This window comes from Grammomys surdaster, unplaced genomic scaffold (assembly GCF_004785775.1).
Source record: "Grammomys surdaster isolate TR1022 unplaced genomic scaffold, NIH_TR_1.0 62, whole genome shotgun sequence".
NCBI classification, from domain to species: domain Eukaryota; kingdom Metazoa; phylum Chordata; class Mammalia; order Rodentia; family Muridae; genus Grammomys; species Grammomys surdaster.
The window spans coordinates 979238-998402 of NW_021604564.1; the positions used below are offsets into that span (position 1 = coordinate 979238).

A 19165-nucleotide genomic window follows, 5' to 3' on the forward strand; every position below is an offset into this window, starting at 1 on the left:
CGGGTTAGGGTAGGGGCACGGGTTAGGGTAGGGGCACGGGTTAGGGTCGGGACACGGATTAGGGTCGGGCACGGGTTAGGGTAGGGGCACGGGTTAGGGTAGGGGCACGGGTTAGGGTAGGGGCACGGGTTAGGGTAGGGGCACGGGTTAGGGTAGGGGCACGGGTTAGGGTAGGGGCTCGGGTTAGGGTCGGGGCTCGGGTTAGGGTCGGGGCAGGGGTTAGGGTAGGGGCATGTGTTGCCTCTCTCTGAGCTCCATAGCTCGATGCAGCCTGCAGATAACCACACAGTGGTTTGCACAACACACACTCCTGTTACTTAAGCTGGGTGCTCACCAGGGTTGATGCTAACAGGAGACCTTTTCTCCAGCACCTTCTGTCCTTAGCTCTCCACATGGTGAAACATAAATGGTAAACTTAAGGACCTGTGGTGGCAGCTGACTGGGCCCACAAATATCTGTTGAATGAACACTGCCTCCTGAAAAGTGGACAGAAACACTCAAAGTAGTTTTCTAGAAAGTAAAGAAAAAAGTATATCAAATCAGAAGCACACTCAGTCCTTTACCTTCCGGTGAACGTGAAATCCCAGAGAGGCAGGATGGACCATCGGAGACACCATGAAGCAGGCACATATTCCTACAAAGTTTCAAAACCTTAGCCCACAGTCCACTCTTTGGACAGTGTGGGTTGTTTTTAACAGTTTGCAGGGAACATGACAGCAGGTTACCAGGAGTCTGACTAACAAGAGTTTCATGTGTTGGCCTGTGACTTCCACAGCGGGTCAGACCAAGGCACCAAGCCCTGCTGCCTGATCCTCTTAGAGCACAGCCCCTTCCTCTCCTGAGGCTTGTTTGCTTTGATCACTTCTGTCTTCTTGGTGCTCAGTCCTGGAAGTCACTCCTTCCCATGCCATCTCAGCCTCTTTCCGTTCCCTCCATCTCAGAGGCCTGGACTCAATGTGATCCAATGTCCAGGGGTGGAAACAGCCACAGAGTACATGGATGGATGGACAGACGGGTAGGTGGCAGGATGGATGGATGGATGGATGGATGGATGGGGACAATGTAGTCCATCCACACACTGAAGTATTACAGGATGAAGAAAATTCTGGCACCTGATCCAGCTCTCTCAGGGTTCTCTGGGGAGCAGAAGCTGATGGAATATACACACAGGAGGTTTATTAGAGTGGCTCACAGGCTGCTGTGTGACACAGGACACCTTAGCAGTCCTATCTCGTACTGCAATCATGGACATCTTAGAGAGTTGCCAGATCCCAAGTCCACATTGGGATCCTGAAGATGTAGGTTCTAACACCCTCAGAGGAATGGCTCAGGAGAGAAGAACTTGCCAGTGAGCTATGGGAATGCAGAAATGTCCTTTATATGGGCTGTGAGCACAAGTGTGTCTTGGATTTAGGGTAGGTCTTCAGACCTCAGATGATGCAACCAAAAAGAAGCCCTCACAGATGCATTCAGTTGCTTGGGTCTTAGTTAATTCTAGATGCAGTCAAGTGGACAACCAAGATCAGCCATCACATCAGCAAAAAGGGGCTTTGAGGACACAATGCTCATTTAAAATGAGCCACACACAGAAAGCCACATACCAAGGAAGACTACCCACAGGAGGTCCCAGTACTGTCAGATCCACAGAGACAGGAAGGTGGGCACCAACAGCTGGATGTTGGTATCGAATGACTGTAAAACTGTCATCTGGGAAGAAGGGGTTCTCTGCAGACTGCTGCATGGCCACACAGATGTTTTTCATTGGCTGGTATGCTGCCATAACAGAGGCCAGCTATGAGCTGGGTAGATTTCCTCCTCAGCTTCCTCCTCTGCTTCTATCACTCTTGCCTTCCTCTCAGGATCCACCCTTTCTGGAACCTCATTCACATCAACACACCCCTGAAGGACCTCTAGCTTGGACACCCCGGATCTTAGGGATGTCCCACCCAGCTCCCTACTTTACTCTGCAGTGTTTCAAGCACACAGCTGGCTGTATGACCTCTGCTGGCTCCCAACACACCCCCTCCATATCCCTGAGGTCACTGAATTACCAGGGTTTGCCTGGCCTTGAAGCCAGACATCCAGGAAAGTCACTGGCCTCAGGGTCTGAGACACTGTGGTGAGCACCCAGGCCCTGGTGAGCCCTTGAGGACCGACATTTTTGTCCTTATCGCCTCTCCTAATGGAGCTGCAGCCTCCAGTGCAGCTACCAGAACCTCTGATCCCAGAGGCCTGCAGCCCAGCAGACAGGAGACTGGGAGGGCTGACCAGATACAGTTCAAGCCTAATGGTAACCTTCTTCCTAGTCACAGATGCTCATCTCTGCCACTGCTTCAAAACATGGAAAGTTTGGGGGCCCAGGATTCAGTGGATAGAGTGACCGCCTATCATGCAAGGAGTCCTAGGTTCCTTCCCCTGTGCTGTCTAAATGAGGTGTGGTGGCATATGTCTGCCATCCTAGCATGCAGTGACAACAGAGTGATCAGGAAGAGTGTAAAGTCATCCTTGGCTACATGGCAAGTCTAAGGCCAGCCCAGTGTACAATGGCACCCATATACCGATGTAAAAATAACCAATAGGATTTGACCCAAGAGTCATGGTTAACAACCCCGGCTTGGTCCAAGACCTTCCAAAGTCTACCCTCATCTCCTGTGAGCCCTTGCAGTTGGCCATCAGTAGCTTCTGGAAGATTCCTGAAAACATGGCCATCCCCCTTCTCCCCATCAGCCTTTGTAGCCAGTCTAAGGTTTGCTGAAGCCCTGATGACCTTCCCACTATTCCTGGCCGGTGGGCACAATGTCTTCTGTACCCTCAGGGGAATGTTGTCTGCTCCTCCTGGCTGGTCCTGTCTGTCAGTCAGTGGAGGATAGTGACTGGCATCTGATGAGCCAATGGCATGGGCAGCCCTTCCTGGACACCTCTGCCTCACACCTGCCAACTCTTCTCATGGCTCCAATTCCATCTCTCCTCCCTCCAATCACCAGGTAGCAGTCAGTCCTTGTCCTCTGCCCTGAGTATGCCAGTGGATTCCACACAGCTCTCCACCCCGGAGCCTTTGCACTTCCTACCCCTGTGAATCTGACCTTCATTACCTAATAATGTCAGGCCACAACATGTCCCTGTCTTGAGGGTGGGGTCTCATGTAGCCCAGGCTGTCCTTTAACTCATTATGTAACCAAAGATGGCCTTGAACCGCTGATCCTTCTGCCTCTGCCTCTGCCTCCCATGGGCATGCTCCACATGCCTGGCTCCTGTTTTTCCTGGTGCTGGAGATGACAGAACCTAGGGCTTTGTGTACACCAGACAAATGCTTGACCCACTGAGCACATCAACATTCTACCTACTTTTAAGTTTGTTAACTTGTGTGTATGGGTTTTATTTTGCTGCTTCTAACGATGTCTTATGTGGATGCTGAGTGCTTTGGAAGTCAGAACATCCTCCCCCGGAGATGGCGGTCTTGGTGGGAGCTGGGAACCAAACCCAGGGCCTCTACAAGACTTCAGAGTGCTCTTTTTTTTAATTATAATTTTTTTTCTCAAATCGTAATTGATTCACACAGGGGTTATAAACACAGAAAGGCAGGATGTGGGGAAGGGGATGACACTGGAGTGTGGGTGATCAGGGGAATACAGATATCTTCAGAACCAGGTATTGTCTGGGTGAAGGTTCAGGGGACAAGTCACTATGACTCTGCCTATGACTCGCTTGTCCTTATCTAAGTTGGTATTGTCTGCCAAGGCTACCTATTTACAAGGTCTATGACTACTCAGGCTGGGAAATTTCCACAAAAGCTGCCTGTTTACAATAGCTTACAGCCATCTGTTTCAATGTTTTTCCACTGAGACCCAAGACTTGGTGTTAGTATACATGTATGACAGGCCTATTGCTGATTTTAGGCCTATGGCTGATTTTAGGCCTTCAGTGTGTAAGCAGGGCTGCCCCTGACATCTCCTCCCTTCTCTAAGTATAGAAGGGCTGTGGCAATTCTAAACTTGCGAAGGCGGGGATAGAGGCCTGACCTCCAGTAATTGAAGGGAACCTTGTAATGACTCCAGTCCCCCTGTTGTTGTCCAGTGAGGCATGAGGGCCATACCCATCCCGATGTCTTTTTCCTGGAGAGGAGATACTTTTGACATCAACCCCTATGCAGTCAGGCTTGTCCCTCAGGGAATCCAGATAGATATTTTTAACTTTTATTTATATTCCCTTGCAGTGCTTAGCCTCACAGCCTAAGCAAGAATCCAGATCGCCTGTCAGAGGGGGTTCTGGGTGGCCCCTCTCTGCTTGGTCTAGGGGCAGAAGTCCCCCCTTTTAGGTTGGGTGGAGATGGGTTTTGAAAACACCCTGTATAAAGTAACAACCTCATCTTGAGTCTTGTGGTCCTCTATAGCTAACTTATGATAATGTATCTGAATAGGTTTTGCTACCAAATTATTTATCTGTTGTATCACAGAGTTAGTCCGCCTATTTGAGGCCCAGGGACCAGCAGAAAAAAGCAAAAAGAACTCAAATAATGGTCCCAGGATGGGAGGAAATAGGGTTGACAACCTTGGAGAGGCTGAAAACCAATTCTTGTACCAGCCTTCATCTGTCTCTTTCTCTCTCTGATTTTTCTCAGGGCCTTCACTGACCTATTTCATGCTCTCTTTAACCATCCCTGTCTTGTCTATGTAAATGCAATACTCTTTTTTAAGAGCTGTACACAGTCAAGAGCTGTACATAGCCTTTTCTATTGTGATAGAATAAATCAAGTCCAATAAGGATCTTTGCGATTTTAGGAGGTCTCTTCAGACAGCGAAACTTGGGATTTCTTCAGATTTGTGATGTCAGTCTCTAGCTGTTTGATGTTCTTGTCAGTGGCCCTTCAAAGGTCTGAGTAGTATAAGTTCGGAGGGCAGCATCTGGATTAGAACTTCTAACAGCAGACATCACGGGTGATTCCTTTTTACCTGGGATGCTGCCTGAGTTAAAGCTCCTGGGAGTCCCTCTTCCTCTTGGTTTTCTGGCGTTGGGTGCTGAGCTGCCGCCTGTGACCTGCTCTATGCTCGGGCCCAGAGCGGAAGTCCCTCCTGGTGAGTGTTCTTAGCCCTGAGCTGTCTCTCCAGCTCCACTCTATTTATTAAAAAAAGATCTACTTATTTTATGCATATGAGTACACTGTAGCTGTCCTCAGACACACCAGAAGAGGGCATCGGATCCCATCACAGATGGTTGTGAGCCACCATGTGGCTGCTGGGAATTGAACTCAGGACCTCTGGAAGAGTGGTCAGAGATAGCTCAGTGGTTAGGAGCACTCTACCTATTTTTAATGTGTGTATGATGTTTCCTGAGTTAACCACTGAGTCCTTGTGACATACATCCCAAGAGCAGAAATCTCTGGATTTATTGGGAGGAGGGGCCAGTCAGCCATTTTGGCAGGAAATCACAGGATTCACTAGGGCCAAAGCAGCAGCCAATGTTGCCAGTGTGTTGGAAAGAGTGGCAGAACCTGCCATGCTCACACCGCATATGACAGGAATGTGACTGTAAGAAAGAGCTGAGGTGCACAGGGCTGGATGCCTGCTCCTGGGGGCTGAGTTCAAGTCCTGGCACGAAGGCCAGACCAGCCCACCTCCCAGTGACTCCCTTTCAGATATCATAGGGTTGGCACCTGCAGTGATCTCAGATGGCAACACAGCCCTGCTCAGTGGGCTAGCCACCAGTCAACTCCTGGTCACCATAATACCCAGAGCAAATGGATGTTCACCATCAGTGGTTAGGTTGAAAATTGGGTGGCTTTTTTTTTATAAGCTGGGGTCATTGCTCAGTAGCAGGCACCTGCCTGGCATGTGTGAGGTCCTCATCAGTCCCCAGCACTGAAACATAACAGACACTATGCACACTCAGTGCATAGGGTACTGGACAGAGAGAACCCCAGACACAGAAGAGTGTTAAACACTGTTATTGCCCACTATGGGCAAATGGCATCTGGAGAGATGTGGTGTTGTGGATACTGCTAATGACCCCTACGTCAGCTGGAGGGCCTCACAATCAGAGTGCCTGGTTGAAGCTCACTAATGGAAGAATATGAGACTTGGCCGGGCGGTGGTGGCGCACACCTTTAATCCCAATACTTGGGAGGCAGAGGCAGGCGGATTTCTGAGTTTGAGGCCAGCCTGGTCTACAGAGTGAGTTCCAGGACAGCCAGGGATACACAGAGAAACCCTGTCTCAGAAAAAAGAAAGAAAGAAAGAGAGAGAGAGAGAGAGAGAGAGAGAGAGAGAGAGAAAGAAAGAAAGAAAGGAAGGAAAGGAAGTGAGACGAATGGACTTGGGGGAGCCAGACATGGCTACCTCAGGTTTCAGGTTTCAGGAACAATCTATCCAGAGCAGCCATCAGTACTTGAAATGCTTCTTGGGTGGTGAAGCCCAGTACAAAGGCCTGGGAGCTGGGCAGGGCTATCGCCTGCACCTACTACACTTTTCCATCTTAGAGCACCCTTGTCAGAACAGAGAGGAGTATCTCCTTAAATGACTTCTCCTTTAGAAGCAATGCCTACCTGACCACCTATCAGCATAGCAGCAGTTGGGGAGGAGGATCATGGTTCAAGTTCAGAAATATGTGAGACCTAGTCTTAAGCAACAAACAGAATGTCATTGAATGATTGAAGAACATGAGTCATGCAGGTGGTCCAGTTCATCTCCGCCTTCCAACCCACATGTCACCCATCCATCCATCTTCAGTTCATCAACCTATCCACCCACCCATCCATCCATCCATCCATCCACCCACCCACCCATCCATCCATCCATCCATCCATCCACCCACCCATCCATCCATCCATCCATCCATCCACCCACCCACCCATCCATCCATCCATCCATCCATCCACCCACCCATCCATCCATCCATCCATCCACCCATCCATCCACCCAACCATCCATCTTCAGTTCATCAACCTATCCATCCACCTACCCATCCACCCACCAGTTGAAGTTTGGTCTGTTGCAATGTATTGTAATGCTAAATTCTGGCCCTGGTTGCCTCAGGGTTGAGGAGATCATCTCACACACCAAGTGATGTACATTTATGTAACCATACTCCTTAATTTAAAACTATTGGTTGAATAAAGTTGTTTACAGCCTGTGGCTGGGCAGAAGAAATGTAGGTAAGTTTTAGTTCCCAGGCTTAGGGTCTGAGGCAGAGACCACAAGGGAGAGAAGAGAGAGAGAAGACACCACCGCCATGGGGTAGGTGAGTCATGAAAACATGGCCATGAGGGCTGGCCAATTGGAGTCAAGAGCAGCCCAGATAGAACATGGCAAGTTATAACTTGGGCTTATTGATGGGGAGGCGGACATAATAGCATGGAGGGTAGATATCGGCCCAGCTCTAGTGCTTTAAGGCTTATTATAAATACAAAAGGTTTGTATCTTATCTGGGAACTGAATGTTCAAAGGTGGGGTAGAAACTCCCATATGAGATTAAAAATTTAATACAACACCTACCCATCCTTCTACCCATTCATCCACTCATTCCCTCATCCATCCATCCAGGCACCCATCCATCTGCTCGTCTGTCTGTCCATCCATCCATCCATCCATCCATCCATCCATCCATCCATCCGTCCATCCGTCCATCCCTACACCTACCTACTAATGCTAGACAAAAGTGGGCTGAGCCATCCTACACATCCTGAAATTCCAGTAAAGGATCCAGTAAAGGCTTAGGCAGCACATAAACCCTCCGTCCTTCCAACAACACTGCTGTCTCGGAAGCCTCAAATACTAGAGCTCCGTGCCCCCACCGCCACCTCATCACTGCTCTCCACTTCTCTGCAGTATTCAGAACCCAGGTAGGAACTATAGCTGGAATCATCTCAGCCCCAAAGCTCCAAAGACAGGATGGGAAGCTGCATGCTCACTCCTGCAGTTTGCCGAGGACCGCATCCTCCAGACAGCTCACCTCATTTTCAACAAGCATCCATAGTTACAAGCACACAGGGGAGGCGCTGCATTATTTAAAATCAGTTTCAGTCAGTTTAAAAGAAACAGGTCGCACGTGGGAGGCAGAGGCAGGTGGATCTCTGAGTTTGAGGCCAGCCTGGTCTACAGAGCAAGGCCTAGGACAACCAGGTCTATATAATGATGCCCTATCTCAAAAAAAAAAAAAAAAAAAAAAAAACCAAAAAACCAATATAACAAAAAAACAGGGCTGGGATATATGCAAAGTCAAGCACCTCAATAAATAAATAGGAAAATAAAGAAAAAAAAAGCAAAACATGTGATTCCTTCTAGCCAAGGACTTAACAAACCAAGCAACCTTTAGTTTATACATGAACTTATTAGTTTTATATGAACATACCTATATATACTTATATATGTAAAATATACATGAATATTTATATCATCAATGGGAAGGCTGAGGGGCTCAGCAGGAGAAAGGAGCTTGCTGCCAAGCCTGGCAAGCTGTGTTTCATCTTTAAGACATACCTGAAGCAAGGAGCCAACTCCTGCACCTTGTCCTGTGACGTCCAAACCATAGTCCATGCAGATGTTCACACACGCGTGTGTGCACGCGCACACACACACACACATACAAGTAATAAAGATTTTAAAAATACCACTACTAATACAGTCTAAAGTGCCAGGGATACTTCTTGCAGCAAGAGAATGATAGGCTGTATTTTAGAGGGCCAGTGTGGTGACAAGTCCTTTATAGCCCTGTAGTGGCCCTGGGGCTCAGGTATCCCCAGCGACTCACCAGACAGGCAGTAGCCTGATGGTAAGCCTTAGATTCCTTTCTCTGAGGTCTGAGTTCTCCTTCTCCAGTGGCAGTGGGTGAGTGCCCACACTTGGGTGGATTTCCCAGTCCATTCAGTCCCTGAACCCAAGTTACAGTGAGGAAGAGCAGGGACTCAGAACTCAGTCCATCAAACAAGCACCCTTCACAGGCTCAGGCAAAGGTGTTAAAATTCAAACAGGAAAACATTTTAAGAGAAGTTTTATGTCATTATTATTTTATTATATTATCACTGCTCTAGAACTGTCTTCGTTTCACTTTAAATTCAAAGTTCCTTTCACTGCCATGGAGATGGCTCAGCAGGTCAGGTAAGGGCTCTTACCACCAAGCCTACTGAGCTCCCAGGACTCAAGTGCTGGAGGGGGGTCTTCTGTAATCTGTCCTCTAACCTTAGTGTGTACATGCAGTGTGGTCACACACAATAAAGTCATGTAAAAATTTAAATAGAAAAGTGAATCACTTGACAATAAGTAAATAATCATCTGATTCCCGAGGACCCACAGGTACCTGACACCACTTCTGAGGAGGGTACCATTGTTCTGTGCTGTGGCCCCAAGTGAACTTTGTTCCCTTCAAGGAAAGATGGGGAAAACAGTAGAGGCAGGCCAGGGGGCTGGATGAGTAGGGGTCATCAGGGACAAAAGAGGAGAGTGGTGAGGTATGATCAGAACACATTATACAGGGAAAGGTCACACTTATGTACAAGTAACACATGCTAATAAAGTTAAGATTATTTTACACTCAATCGTTGTAGGATTTTTTCCTCGAGGACAAGATACCAGGAGTGTTCCCCAGACGCGCTAAATGAGGGGTGAAGTCTCAGGAGAGACAGCGTTCCCGCCCCCAACCCCCTGCCACCACCCTAGGGGCCCGTCTGGACGCTGACTCCCTAGGGGCTGAGGAAACTACCGCCAGCCCCAGCGAATCTCGACGCGGATGCGGCCCAAGGACAGGGGCGAGGTGTTAAGGGTGTGCTGCCTGCGCACAGGACGGCTGCCACGCACTCTCCAGGCCTCCTGGATCTTTCTACAAACGGTTCACACAATATTTTCCTTCAGGAAAGTTTTCTAGATTGCAGATCTTGGCGAAGAGGAAGCTGTGGGTGCCCATGAGTTTCCCGGCACGGCGTAGGAAAGGACCCCCCAAACGCAGCGGTGTAGGGTTCCAGGGGACAGGGATCTGAGGATCTGGGGCGCCGGAGGAATTTGGGGTGGTCAAGAAAACGCGAGGGGAAAAGTTCCTTCCAGAACAAACGCAACGACTATTTTGGTCAAAGCACAAGAAAGGGGTATCGGAGCCCCCAAATCCACTGTGCCTAAGTCAAGAAGGAAACCTGAGGGCAGAACTATGAGCCAAGCAGAAGAGTACCCTCGGAGTCAAGTTCATGGATACCCGCCAGAACCCCGATTTCAGAAGTATAAAGGGGAGACAGTGTCCCTGGATTTTCAGACTTGGGGAGAATGGCTGGCTCTGTGGGAGCCCCCAACTCAGGTTTTGGAGGGATGGCAGTGAGAAGCGGGCTTGGGGAAGCCCCAAGCGCTGGCTTTTGGGGTTTGGGGCAATCCCGAATTCAGGTTTTGGAGGTGATGAAAGAGAGGACTAGTTTGGGGGCGCCTCCGTGCACCAGGCATTGCAGGGTAAAAGTAAGAGACAAGGGGGTCTTCTGGAGTCCCCGCCTCTCAAAGTCAGATTTAGTGCGTCAAAGGCGAGAAGAGATCGCTTCACTTCACAAACTTTTCAGAGTGGGAGAGGGGTTCTACCCAGCCCAGGGCTCCCCCAAATCAGACACGCCGATCAGAAGGTTGGCGTCTGCAAAGTTGGGGCGCCGGGCCCCGCCGCGCCTGCCCCCGCCCCCCCCCCCCCCCCCCCAGCGGGGTCCCCCCACCCCCCGCCACCGCCCCCTGCCCGGGCCGGCACCGCTCACCTGGAGTTCGGCAGGGAGTTCGGGTAGCGGCTCCCGCGGCGTCGGCCGCTGCGTGTCGCTCCGCGTTGGTAAGTAACAGTCTCCACGGCTACAGTCTCTATGGCGGCGGCGGTGGCGGCGCCGGCCGCTCCTCCTCCAGCTCCCGCCGCCCTCCCGCCCGCCCGCAGCACCCGCCCGCAGCAGGCGCCCGCCCGCCTCAGACTCGCGCAGCCCTCGCGGGGCGGGGCGTTGCGCCCGGCAACGGTTACCAGGCTGCACGCCCCGCCCCCCCCAACGGCCCGCCCATGCCCGCCTCCAACGGCCTCGGGGAAGGCGGGCGATTTTCCCATTGGCTTTCATGGTGCCCGTCAGGGGTGAAGGGGCAGGCCCTTGTGTAGAATGCTAGCCAATAGCTGTGAAGGAGGGCGGGGCCTGGCGGGAGGCGCGCGGCTCCGGGGAAGGGTTGGCTCTAAGGAGGTGCGCGAGGGCCGGCTGGTGGGGCAGGTCCGTGCAGCGTGTGTTTTGCGGAGTTAGGGTGATCCCGCTAGACTGGAGGCGTTGACCGTCTAAGGGGAGCAGCAGACTCCGGCCTTGCGCCTGCTCTTTCATGGTCCACAAACTGGACCCCCCCCCTTTTTTTTTTTTTTAAGATTGTTGTCTGTGCGTGTGCATGCAATGCACAGGGAGGCCCGAAGAGAGCGCTGGATCGCGCTGGAGCCAGAGTGACCAGTGGCTGTGAGCCGCCTAATTGAGCGGGGGACGGATCTTGGGTCCTCTGCAATACACTCACTGCACAGTGGAAGCTGGTCTCCAACACCTGATTCTCCTGGCTCCACCTCCCTAGTGCTGGGATGATGGGTGTGTGTGCTCCAGTGGCTAAGCTCCCAACTCCCCACCCCCGTCTCGCTTTTCTAAATGTGGGATCTTCATAAAGCTTTTATTTTGATGGGATGACACTGACAATAAACAGAATGAAAAGTTATGTAAAAGGAAGGGTTCAAACTCAGGGACACAAGTGAGAAGGCGCTCTCAGACCTAGCATTCATTGAACATCCAATTGTACCAGTGAACATGGGTAACTTGGGCTTATGTGCCCAAAGCTATCAAAGCGTTGCTTTTTCTTTGAGTCAGGGTCTGGCTAAGTAGCCCAAGTCCAGGCTAATGGTCTTTTTGACTTAGATTCTTGCCTACTGGGATGAGAGGCAGGTGCCACCAAGCATTTTCGCATAGTCTAACTCATCAAATCCTGCAGTTAGGCCCTGAGAAAGGCAGTAGACGCTGTCCCTAGGACTGGAGTTGCCAAAATAAATATATCTGAGTAACTGGAAGCCTAGTGTCACAACACCCCTTTGTTGGCTGCCTACACTACAGAGCTAGTGCACCCTGCTGAGAGACCCAGTCCCACACACTCAACCATAACTACCTTGGAGGTAAATAGTTGTGCACAAACGAGCATCGGTCTGTTTGGACCAAACTGTGGCCCTTCGGCACTCATTTTGTTTTGGAGACTGAGAAGTGTATCCCCAGGGCTCACGGGCTGGAAGCTTGGTCATTGCCGAGGAGACTCTGGGAGGTGGTACAGAAGCTGTTTTAGACCTGGAACACTTGTGGATGGGAAGGAAAGAGGACCTTTCATCTCAGCTACATCTCAGAGTCCCTAGCCTCTTGCTAGCTGATGATACAGTTGGTACATTTCTTACACAGATTTTTTTAGTACATTTATTTCTTTAGGATGTGATATGTGCATGCTATGATACACATGTGATCAGATGACAACTTGTGTCCTTTTCTGCCTTTCACCTTGTGTGTCCCAAGGATCACCTCAGATCAGTCAGCTTGGCAGACAGCACCATTCCACTCTGAGCCCCTTACCAGCCCCTCTTCCATACATACATATTTTATGTTAGAGTAACAATGGCAGGAGCCAGGGGTTTGTTTTGTTTTGTTTTGTTTCAGTTTTTTTTTCATGTCAACTCTCCAGGATTCTCCTGTGAATTCACTTGGGTTCTCAGAAACTCTTTTGAAGATAGGAGCTTCGAACCTGCCATGGCCTTGGTGGGGACAGAATGACATGATTCCTGCCCCTGGGACAGGGCTAGTGGGCGTGGGCCTACAGGAGTGTCAAGGGCTGCTGTCATAGGGCTCATTTGACATACATATGTATTTAATGTACATATTTTATGCTCCTCCTTCAAGGAATGTCCTCCCTGTTAATGTTAATGACTCCATGACAAAGACAATACAAGTCCAGGAGATTAGGGTTTGGCTAATGTCTCAGCAAAATGTCGCAACCTGGGACCTTCAGGACAGCCCTTACGGCTGTGGGAAAGAACTCTAAAAACATGAGTTCAAAAATATATAATTTCTCACATATATATGTATATATATATATATATATATATTTCTCACAAAATATAAGGATGCAATATGAACTAGGAGAGGGGCTTCAAGAAGCTAAAGGAACAGGGACAGCTGTGAGCCGGCTTGTCAGAAAGATACTAAACAAATAGACAAAAGAAATTTAGGGAGTGATAATTGAAGGAGATCCCACCCAGCTAAATTGTTTTGTTTATGCTTACAAACGCAGATAGATTCCTGAGTTCAGGGTCAGCCTGGAATAGAACAAAGTTAGGCCCAGGTGTGGCAGAAAAGGTAATTTCAGGGTGGGCTCCCACCCAGTTAGCTTATCATCTGTGCTAACAGAGGCAGGCAGATCCACAAGACATGAACTACTCAGAGAAAAATTTTAGAATAGCAAAAGAGAACTGTCTTGAGCAGAACATGAGAGAGAGCTGTCTGGAGAGCTCCAGAAATAGCAGATCAGAGAAAACAAAATGTAAAATGATATCATGGATGAATATAACCATGGAAACCAAGCCTAAGAGTGTATGTGTGTGTGATAAAGTTGAATTGAGATAAACGCCTGTTGAAGTAATGTGTGAATGCCTTAATTGTGATTGGCTAAGAGATAACCATGGAAACTGAGCATGCGTGTGTGTGTGTGTGTGTGTGTGTGTGTGTGTGTGTGTGTAAGTGTAATAAGGTAAACACTCAATGAAGTAATGTGTGAATGCACCTCAGACTGAGCTCCAGCCAGACTTGAAAGCAGAAGGACATTTCACAAACCTTACCTGACACGCTGCCATCGAGCCAGGCTACCACATAGGGCCAGACTGGAGGTTAAGTGAAGTGTGTGTGAATGAATGCTACCCCATTTCGCTATTTATTTGTTTATTACTACTTATGAATAAATAAGCTATTATCACCTTTCCTCTGAGTCTAAGGCTTCCTCCTTGCCTCTGTCCTCAGTCTCGATTCTCCACAACTGGAAAGCAGGCTGGAGCAGAGCATAGGCTGACAACTTGGACCCACAATTTGACTTCAAGTAGTTTGTTTTTGCTGCTTCCAGATACTCTTTCCTCAGAGCCCCTGTCCAAGCTGAGGCTGGTCCTTGGCAGAATGCACCCACATTCTACGACCATTGTGAAGACTCAGAACCCCACTCCACAGAAGTTGGCACCCAAATGTTGAGGGGTGGGGAGAGGGGAAGTCTCTTTCTTAAACATCATGCTTAAAGTCTTTGGCTGGAAGTTAAGACAGGGTTTCTCTGTGTAGCCCTGGCTGCCCTAGAATTCACTCTGTAGACCAGGCTGGCCTTGAACTCAGAGATCCACCTGCCTCTGCCTCCCAAGTGCAGGGATTAAAGGCGTGCACCACCAATGCCCAGCTTTATATTAGTCTTATTCTAAATGCTGGCTGGAGAGATGGCTTAGCAGTTAAGAGCACTGACTCCTCTTCCAGAGGACACAGGTGTGATTCCCAGAACTCGCATGGCGGCTCCTGTGTATGAGTTACATACAGGACTCTATGTAATGATAGTTGCAGGGGACCTGATGTCTGTTCTGCTTCCTATGGGTACCAGGCATGCATTCGGTGCACAGACACACATGAAAAACACACATGTCCAGGAAAAAAACAAAACTTTCTCAAAAATTAAAATTGTTTTTAAAGATTTATGTTTGTGTGCATTGGTGTTTTGTTTGTGTGCGTTGGTGTTTTGTTTGTGTGCGTTGGTGTTTTGTTTGTGTGCGTTGGTGTTTTGTTTGTGTGCATTGGTGTTTTGTTTATGTGCGTTGGTGTTTTGCCTGCATGTGTGTCTGTAAAAGTGCCAGATTCTCTGGAACTGGAGCTACAGACAGGTGTGAGCTGCCATGTGGGTGGTGGGAATTGAACCTGGGTCCCCTGGAAGAACAGCCAGTGGTCTTAGCCACTGAACCATCTCTCCAGATCCTTAAGATTTAAATTTAAGAAATCTTTTGTGTGTGTGTGTCTAATATTTTATAGAGAATTGTTCAAGAAACGGTTAACTTACATACCTCAAGAGAATACTGGGTAAAGATTTGCACACAATGGATTTGCACACAATGGACTTGCACAAGAACTTTCCTAGTCTATATAAAAAATATATCTCTACAAGATCCAGGTTGGAACTAAAGGAAGATCAGAGAAAATAAGAACATACAACTTTCCACAGAACAGGTCACACCCAGATCACAGAATAAACAAATCACTACATGACCTTGAGAGCTCCCTGCAAGGAGACTGTCTTCTGGATGACCTGATACAGTCACTGAAGGACTATTCAGATTATGAATCTCTAGTAGAAATGATTCCCAGAAAAGACTAATCTTCTTTGTAAAGAAATCTTTTAAGGGGTGTCATGGTTTGTATATGCTTGGCCCAGGGAGTGGCACTTTTAGAAGGGATGGTCGTGTTGGAGTAGGTGTGTTACTGTGGGTGTGCATTATAAGTTTCTCATCCTAGCTGCCTGGAAGTCAGTATTCTGCTAGCAGCCTTCAGATAAAGATGTAGAACTCTCAGCTCCTCCTGCACCATGCCTGCCTGGACGCTGCCATGTTCCCACCTTGATGATGATGGACTGAACCTCTGAATCTGTAAGTGAACCCCAATTAAATGTTGTCCTTATAAGAGCTTCCCTGTAGATAATGGACCGCTGCCTTGCTAAAGCCTGAAGGTAAAATCTCTTCAAAGAAGTCTTGGGTCCAAGTGGCAACAGGAATTAAACAGTACTCATGGACTACCCGAAATACAGTGGACTTGGGCGTGGGCAGGGTAACTCACTCACTCCTTGTTGTATCTGAATGTCCGTAGCCCTCGTAGGGAGAGAATTGTTGACTAAAATGAGGGCACAACTGCATTTCTCCCCAGAAGAAGCCAAACTATTAGATTCAGAGGGGAAGCCAATTCATGTCCTGACGACCACTCTAGTTGAAGAGTACCAATTGTTTGAGTCCCTCCCCACCTTAGAGAACGAAATTCCTACTGGGCTAGATCACTTCCGCAATGCTTGGGCAGACACAGGAGGAGATGGGATGGCTAAACATCGGACCACAATATGGATTGAGCTCAAGCCGGGGGCAGACCCTGTACAGGTCTGACAGTACTCCATTCCCCTAATCACCAGGGATAGCATAACCCCCATATCAGGAGACTATTAAATGTGGGATCCTGAGACCATCTCAATCAGCCTGAACACTCCCCTCCTGCCAGTCAAGAAACCTGGAACTAACGATTATAGACCAGTACAAGACTTAAGAGAGGTAAACAAGTTATGGATATCCACCCAACAGTCCCCAATCCCTACACCCTCCTGAGTCCTGTTCCTCCTGAGTGCCAGTGGTATACGGTACTGGATTTAAAAGATACTTTCTTCAGTTTACCCTTGACACCCAAGAGTCAAGACCTCTTCGCCTTTGAATAGCATGATCCAGAGTTTGGGATTAGCAGACAGCTGACTTGGACTTGTCTGCCCCAAGGATTTAAAATCTCACCTACCATCTTTGATGAGGCTTTCCATGAAGAGTGAGTACAGAACCCAGCACCCTACCCTGACTCTCTTACAGTATGTGTCTGTCCTTCTGGTGACAGCAGAGAGCTAACAAGAATGCCTAGAGAGAACTCAGGATCTTTTAGAGTTTCCGCTAAGAAAGTCTAACTCTGCCAACCACAGGTGACCAGTCTAGGATACTTATTAAAGGAAGGCCACAGATGCTTTGAGGCCAGGAAGGAAACAGTCCTGTGCTTTCCCACATCCAAGACTTCCTACCAGGTAAAGAAATTCTTGGGGTTCACTGAATTCTGTGCAATATGAGTACTAGGCTTTGCAGAAATAACTAAGCCACTAGATGAAATCATCAAAGGGCCTCCTGAGAGCTCTGTCTGGACAGAGGGACATCAGAAAACCTTTGACACCTTAAAGAAGGCTGTAATTTCTGTACCAGCCTTGGGGTTGCTAGATGCGACTAAGCCCTTTCTTTTTTCTTTTTTTTTTCTTTTTTTTTGTGGACGAAAGATCTAGGATAGTAAAAGGAGTATTGACTCACACCCTTGGGCCCTGGCATTGACTAGTGACCTACCTCTCAAAGAAATTAAACCCAGTAGCCAGAGGCTAGAACCCCTGTTTGTGCATCATTGCTACAACGACCCTCCTGGTCAAGGATGCTGACAAACTGTCATTGAGCCAAAGCCTGACCATCACCATGCCTCATGCAATCAAAGGGAACTTAAACAGACTCTCCACTCGATGGCTCACCGGTGCCACAGTGAGTCATTACCAGTCTCTCTTCTTAAATCCCCCCAGGCCCCAAATGCCCTGAGTCCTGTTACCCTGCTGTCTGACCCAGACCTCTATGGGCCAGTACATGATTGCTCAGACATTTTGGCCCATATCCATGGGACCAGACCAGGTCTTCAGGATACCCCCTTGATGGATGCAGAAGTAACGTGGTTCACGAATAGCAACAGCTTCATTCAGGACAGACAGGGGTACGCTGGGGTAGAGGTAGTCTCAAACATTGAGATCATATGGGTGGATGGATGTCAGCCCAGAATGCTGAACTGACAGCTCTAGCTAAGGCGTTGGAGCTGTGAAAAGACCTAATATTTACACGGATAGCTGGTGTGCCTTTGCTACCGCTCATGTCCATGGGAGTATTTGTATGTAGGGAGGCCTTCTGATGGCAGAAGGAAAGACTATTAAAAATAAAGAGGAAATCCTCTCCCTACTCAGGGCTCTATGGGGGCCTAAAAAGCTGGCCATCATTCAGAGCTCAGGACACTAAAGAGAGAAAGACCCAGTTTCAGAGGACAGCAATAGGGCAGATGAAGCAACCTGACACACTACCCTAGAAACTGAGCCTCTCTTGCCCCCGACCTCCCTGAGTTCGGGGATCCTATGCCCCTAAGTATTCAAAAGGTGACATAATCTGGGCTAGGAGTTTGCCAATGTCCCAGTGTCATGAACAGCAGATTGCAAACTCATTGTGCCAGAAGAAATTGGATGCACACACCTCAGAAGATCAGCTTCTCTTCTCACATGGGCGTCCAAAGACCTCAGGATTTGATACGGCATGCTAACGTCAGGATTTGATACGGCATGCTAACGTCAGGATTTGATACGGCATGGTAACGTCAGGATTAGGGATGCCAACTTGAAGATGGCTGAGATTCTCAAGCACTGTGAAGCCTGCCAGCTAACTAATGCAGTGGCTAATGAGAAGAACCCTCATAATAGGTTCAGGAGTACAAAGCCTGGATCCTACTGGAAGACTTCACAGAGGTAAAACCAAGGAAATGTGGATATATTTACTAGTGTTTATAGATACTTTTTCAGGGTAGAGTGAAGCCTTTCCCACCAAACATGAGACTGCTTAAACAGTGGCAAAGAAACTATTAGAAAAAATTCTTCCAAAGTATGGCTTCCCACGACTTACAGGATCAGATAATGGACCCACTTTTATGTCCTAGGTAAGTCAGGGATTAGCAAATATTCTGGGGGATTGTTTAGAAACTTCATTGTGCATTTAGACCCGAGAGCTCAGGACAGGTAGAAAGGAGGGACAGGACTCTAAAAGAGACCTTAACTAAATTGACCTTAGAGACTGGCAGTGACTCGGTGACTCTCTTCACCTTCGCTCTTTGCAGGATATAGAATGCCCTGTACCCAATGGGACTCATCCACTTTGAGATCATGTTCGGTTCTGCCCCTCCCATCATTCCTAACCTTCAGACTGAAGTCTTTGCTGAGTCGGATGATTGCCAACTAGTGGACAACTTTGAGCTGTCCAATGGATCCACAGACATATCTATGAAGCAGGCCCTCTATGAAACAGGTCCACTTTGCAGCCTCATCCATTTCAGCCTGGAGACTGGGTCCTACTCAAGACATACTGCCAAGGGATGTTAGAACCTCATTGGACAGGCTCCTATAGCATCATTCTGACCCACTGTGCTGAAGGTTGACAGGATTAGAGAGTGGATCCACGATACTCACACCCAATTGCAGACTGGTTTGCAGTTGAGGATGACCTGGACCAGCAGAGATAAAGAAAATAAAAGAGTACCAAGCACCCTTCCAACCCTCTCAAGTTCTTTTTGTTTGTTTGTTTGTTTGTTTGTTTG

The 19165-nt window shown here is 48.5% G+C and overlaps 1 protein-coding gene across 2 annotated transcripts in view; it reads right to left on the reverse strand.

Annotated features, from left to right (window-relative positions):
- Rfx2 (regulatory factor X2) overlaps positions 1–10842 on the reverse strand; it is a 67944-nt gene extending 57102 nt beyond the window's left edge. The window contains exon 1 of one of the 2 annotated variants that reach the window (XM_028763160.1): positions 10706–10842. The gene's annotated coding sequence lies outside the window, so the exon portion shown is untranslated. The remainder of the gene's footprint in view (positions 1–10705) is intronic. The other variant, XM_028763150.1, reaches the window with a different exon arrangement.
- Between the last annotated feature and the right edge of the window lie 8323 nt (positions 10843–19165).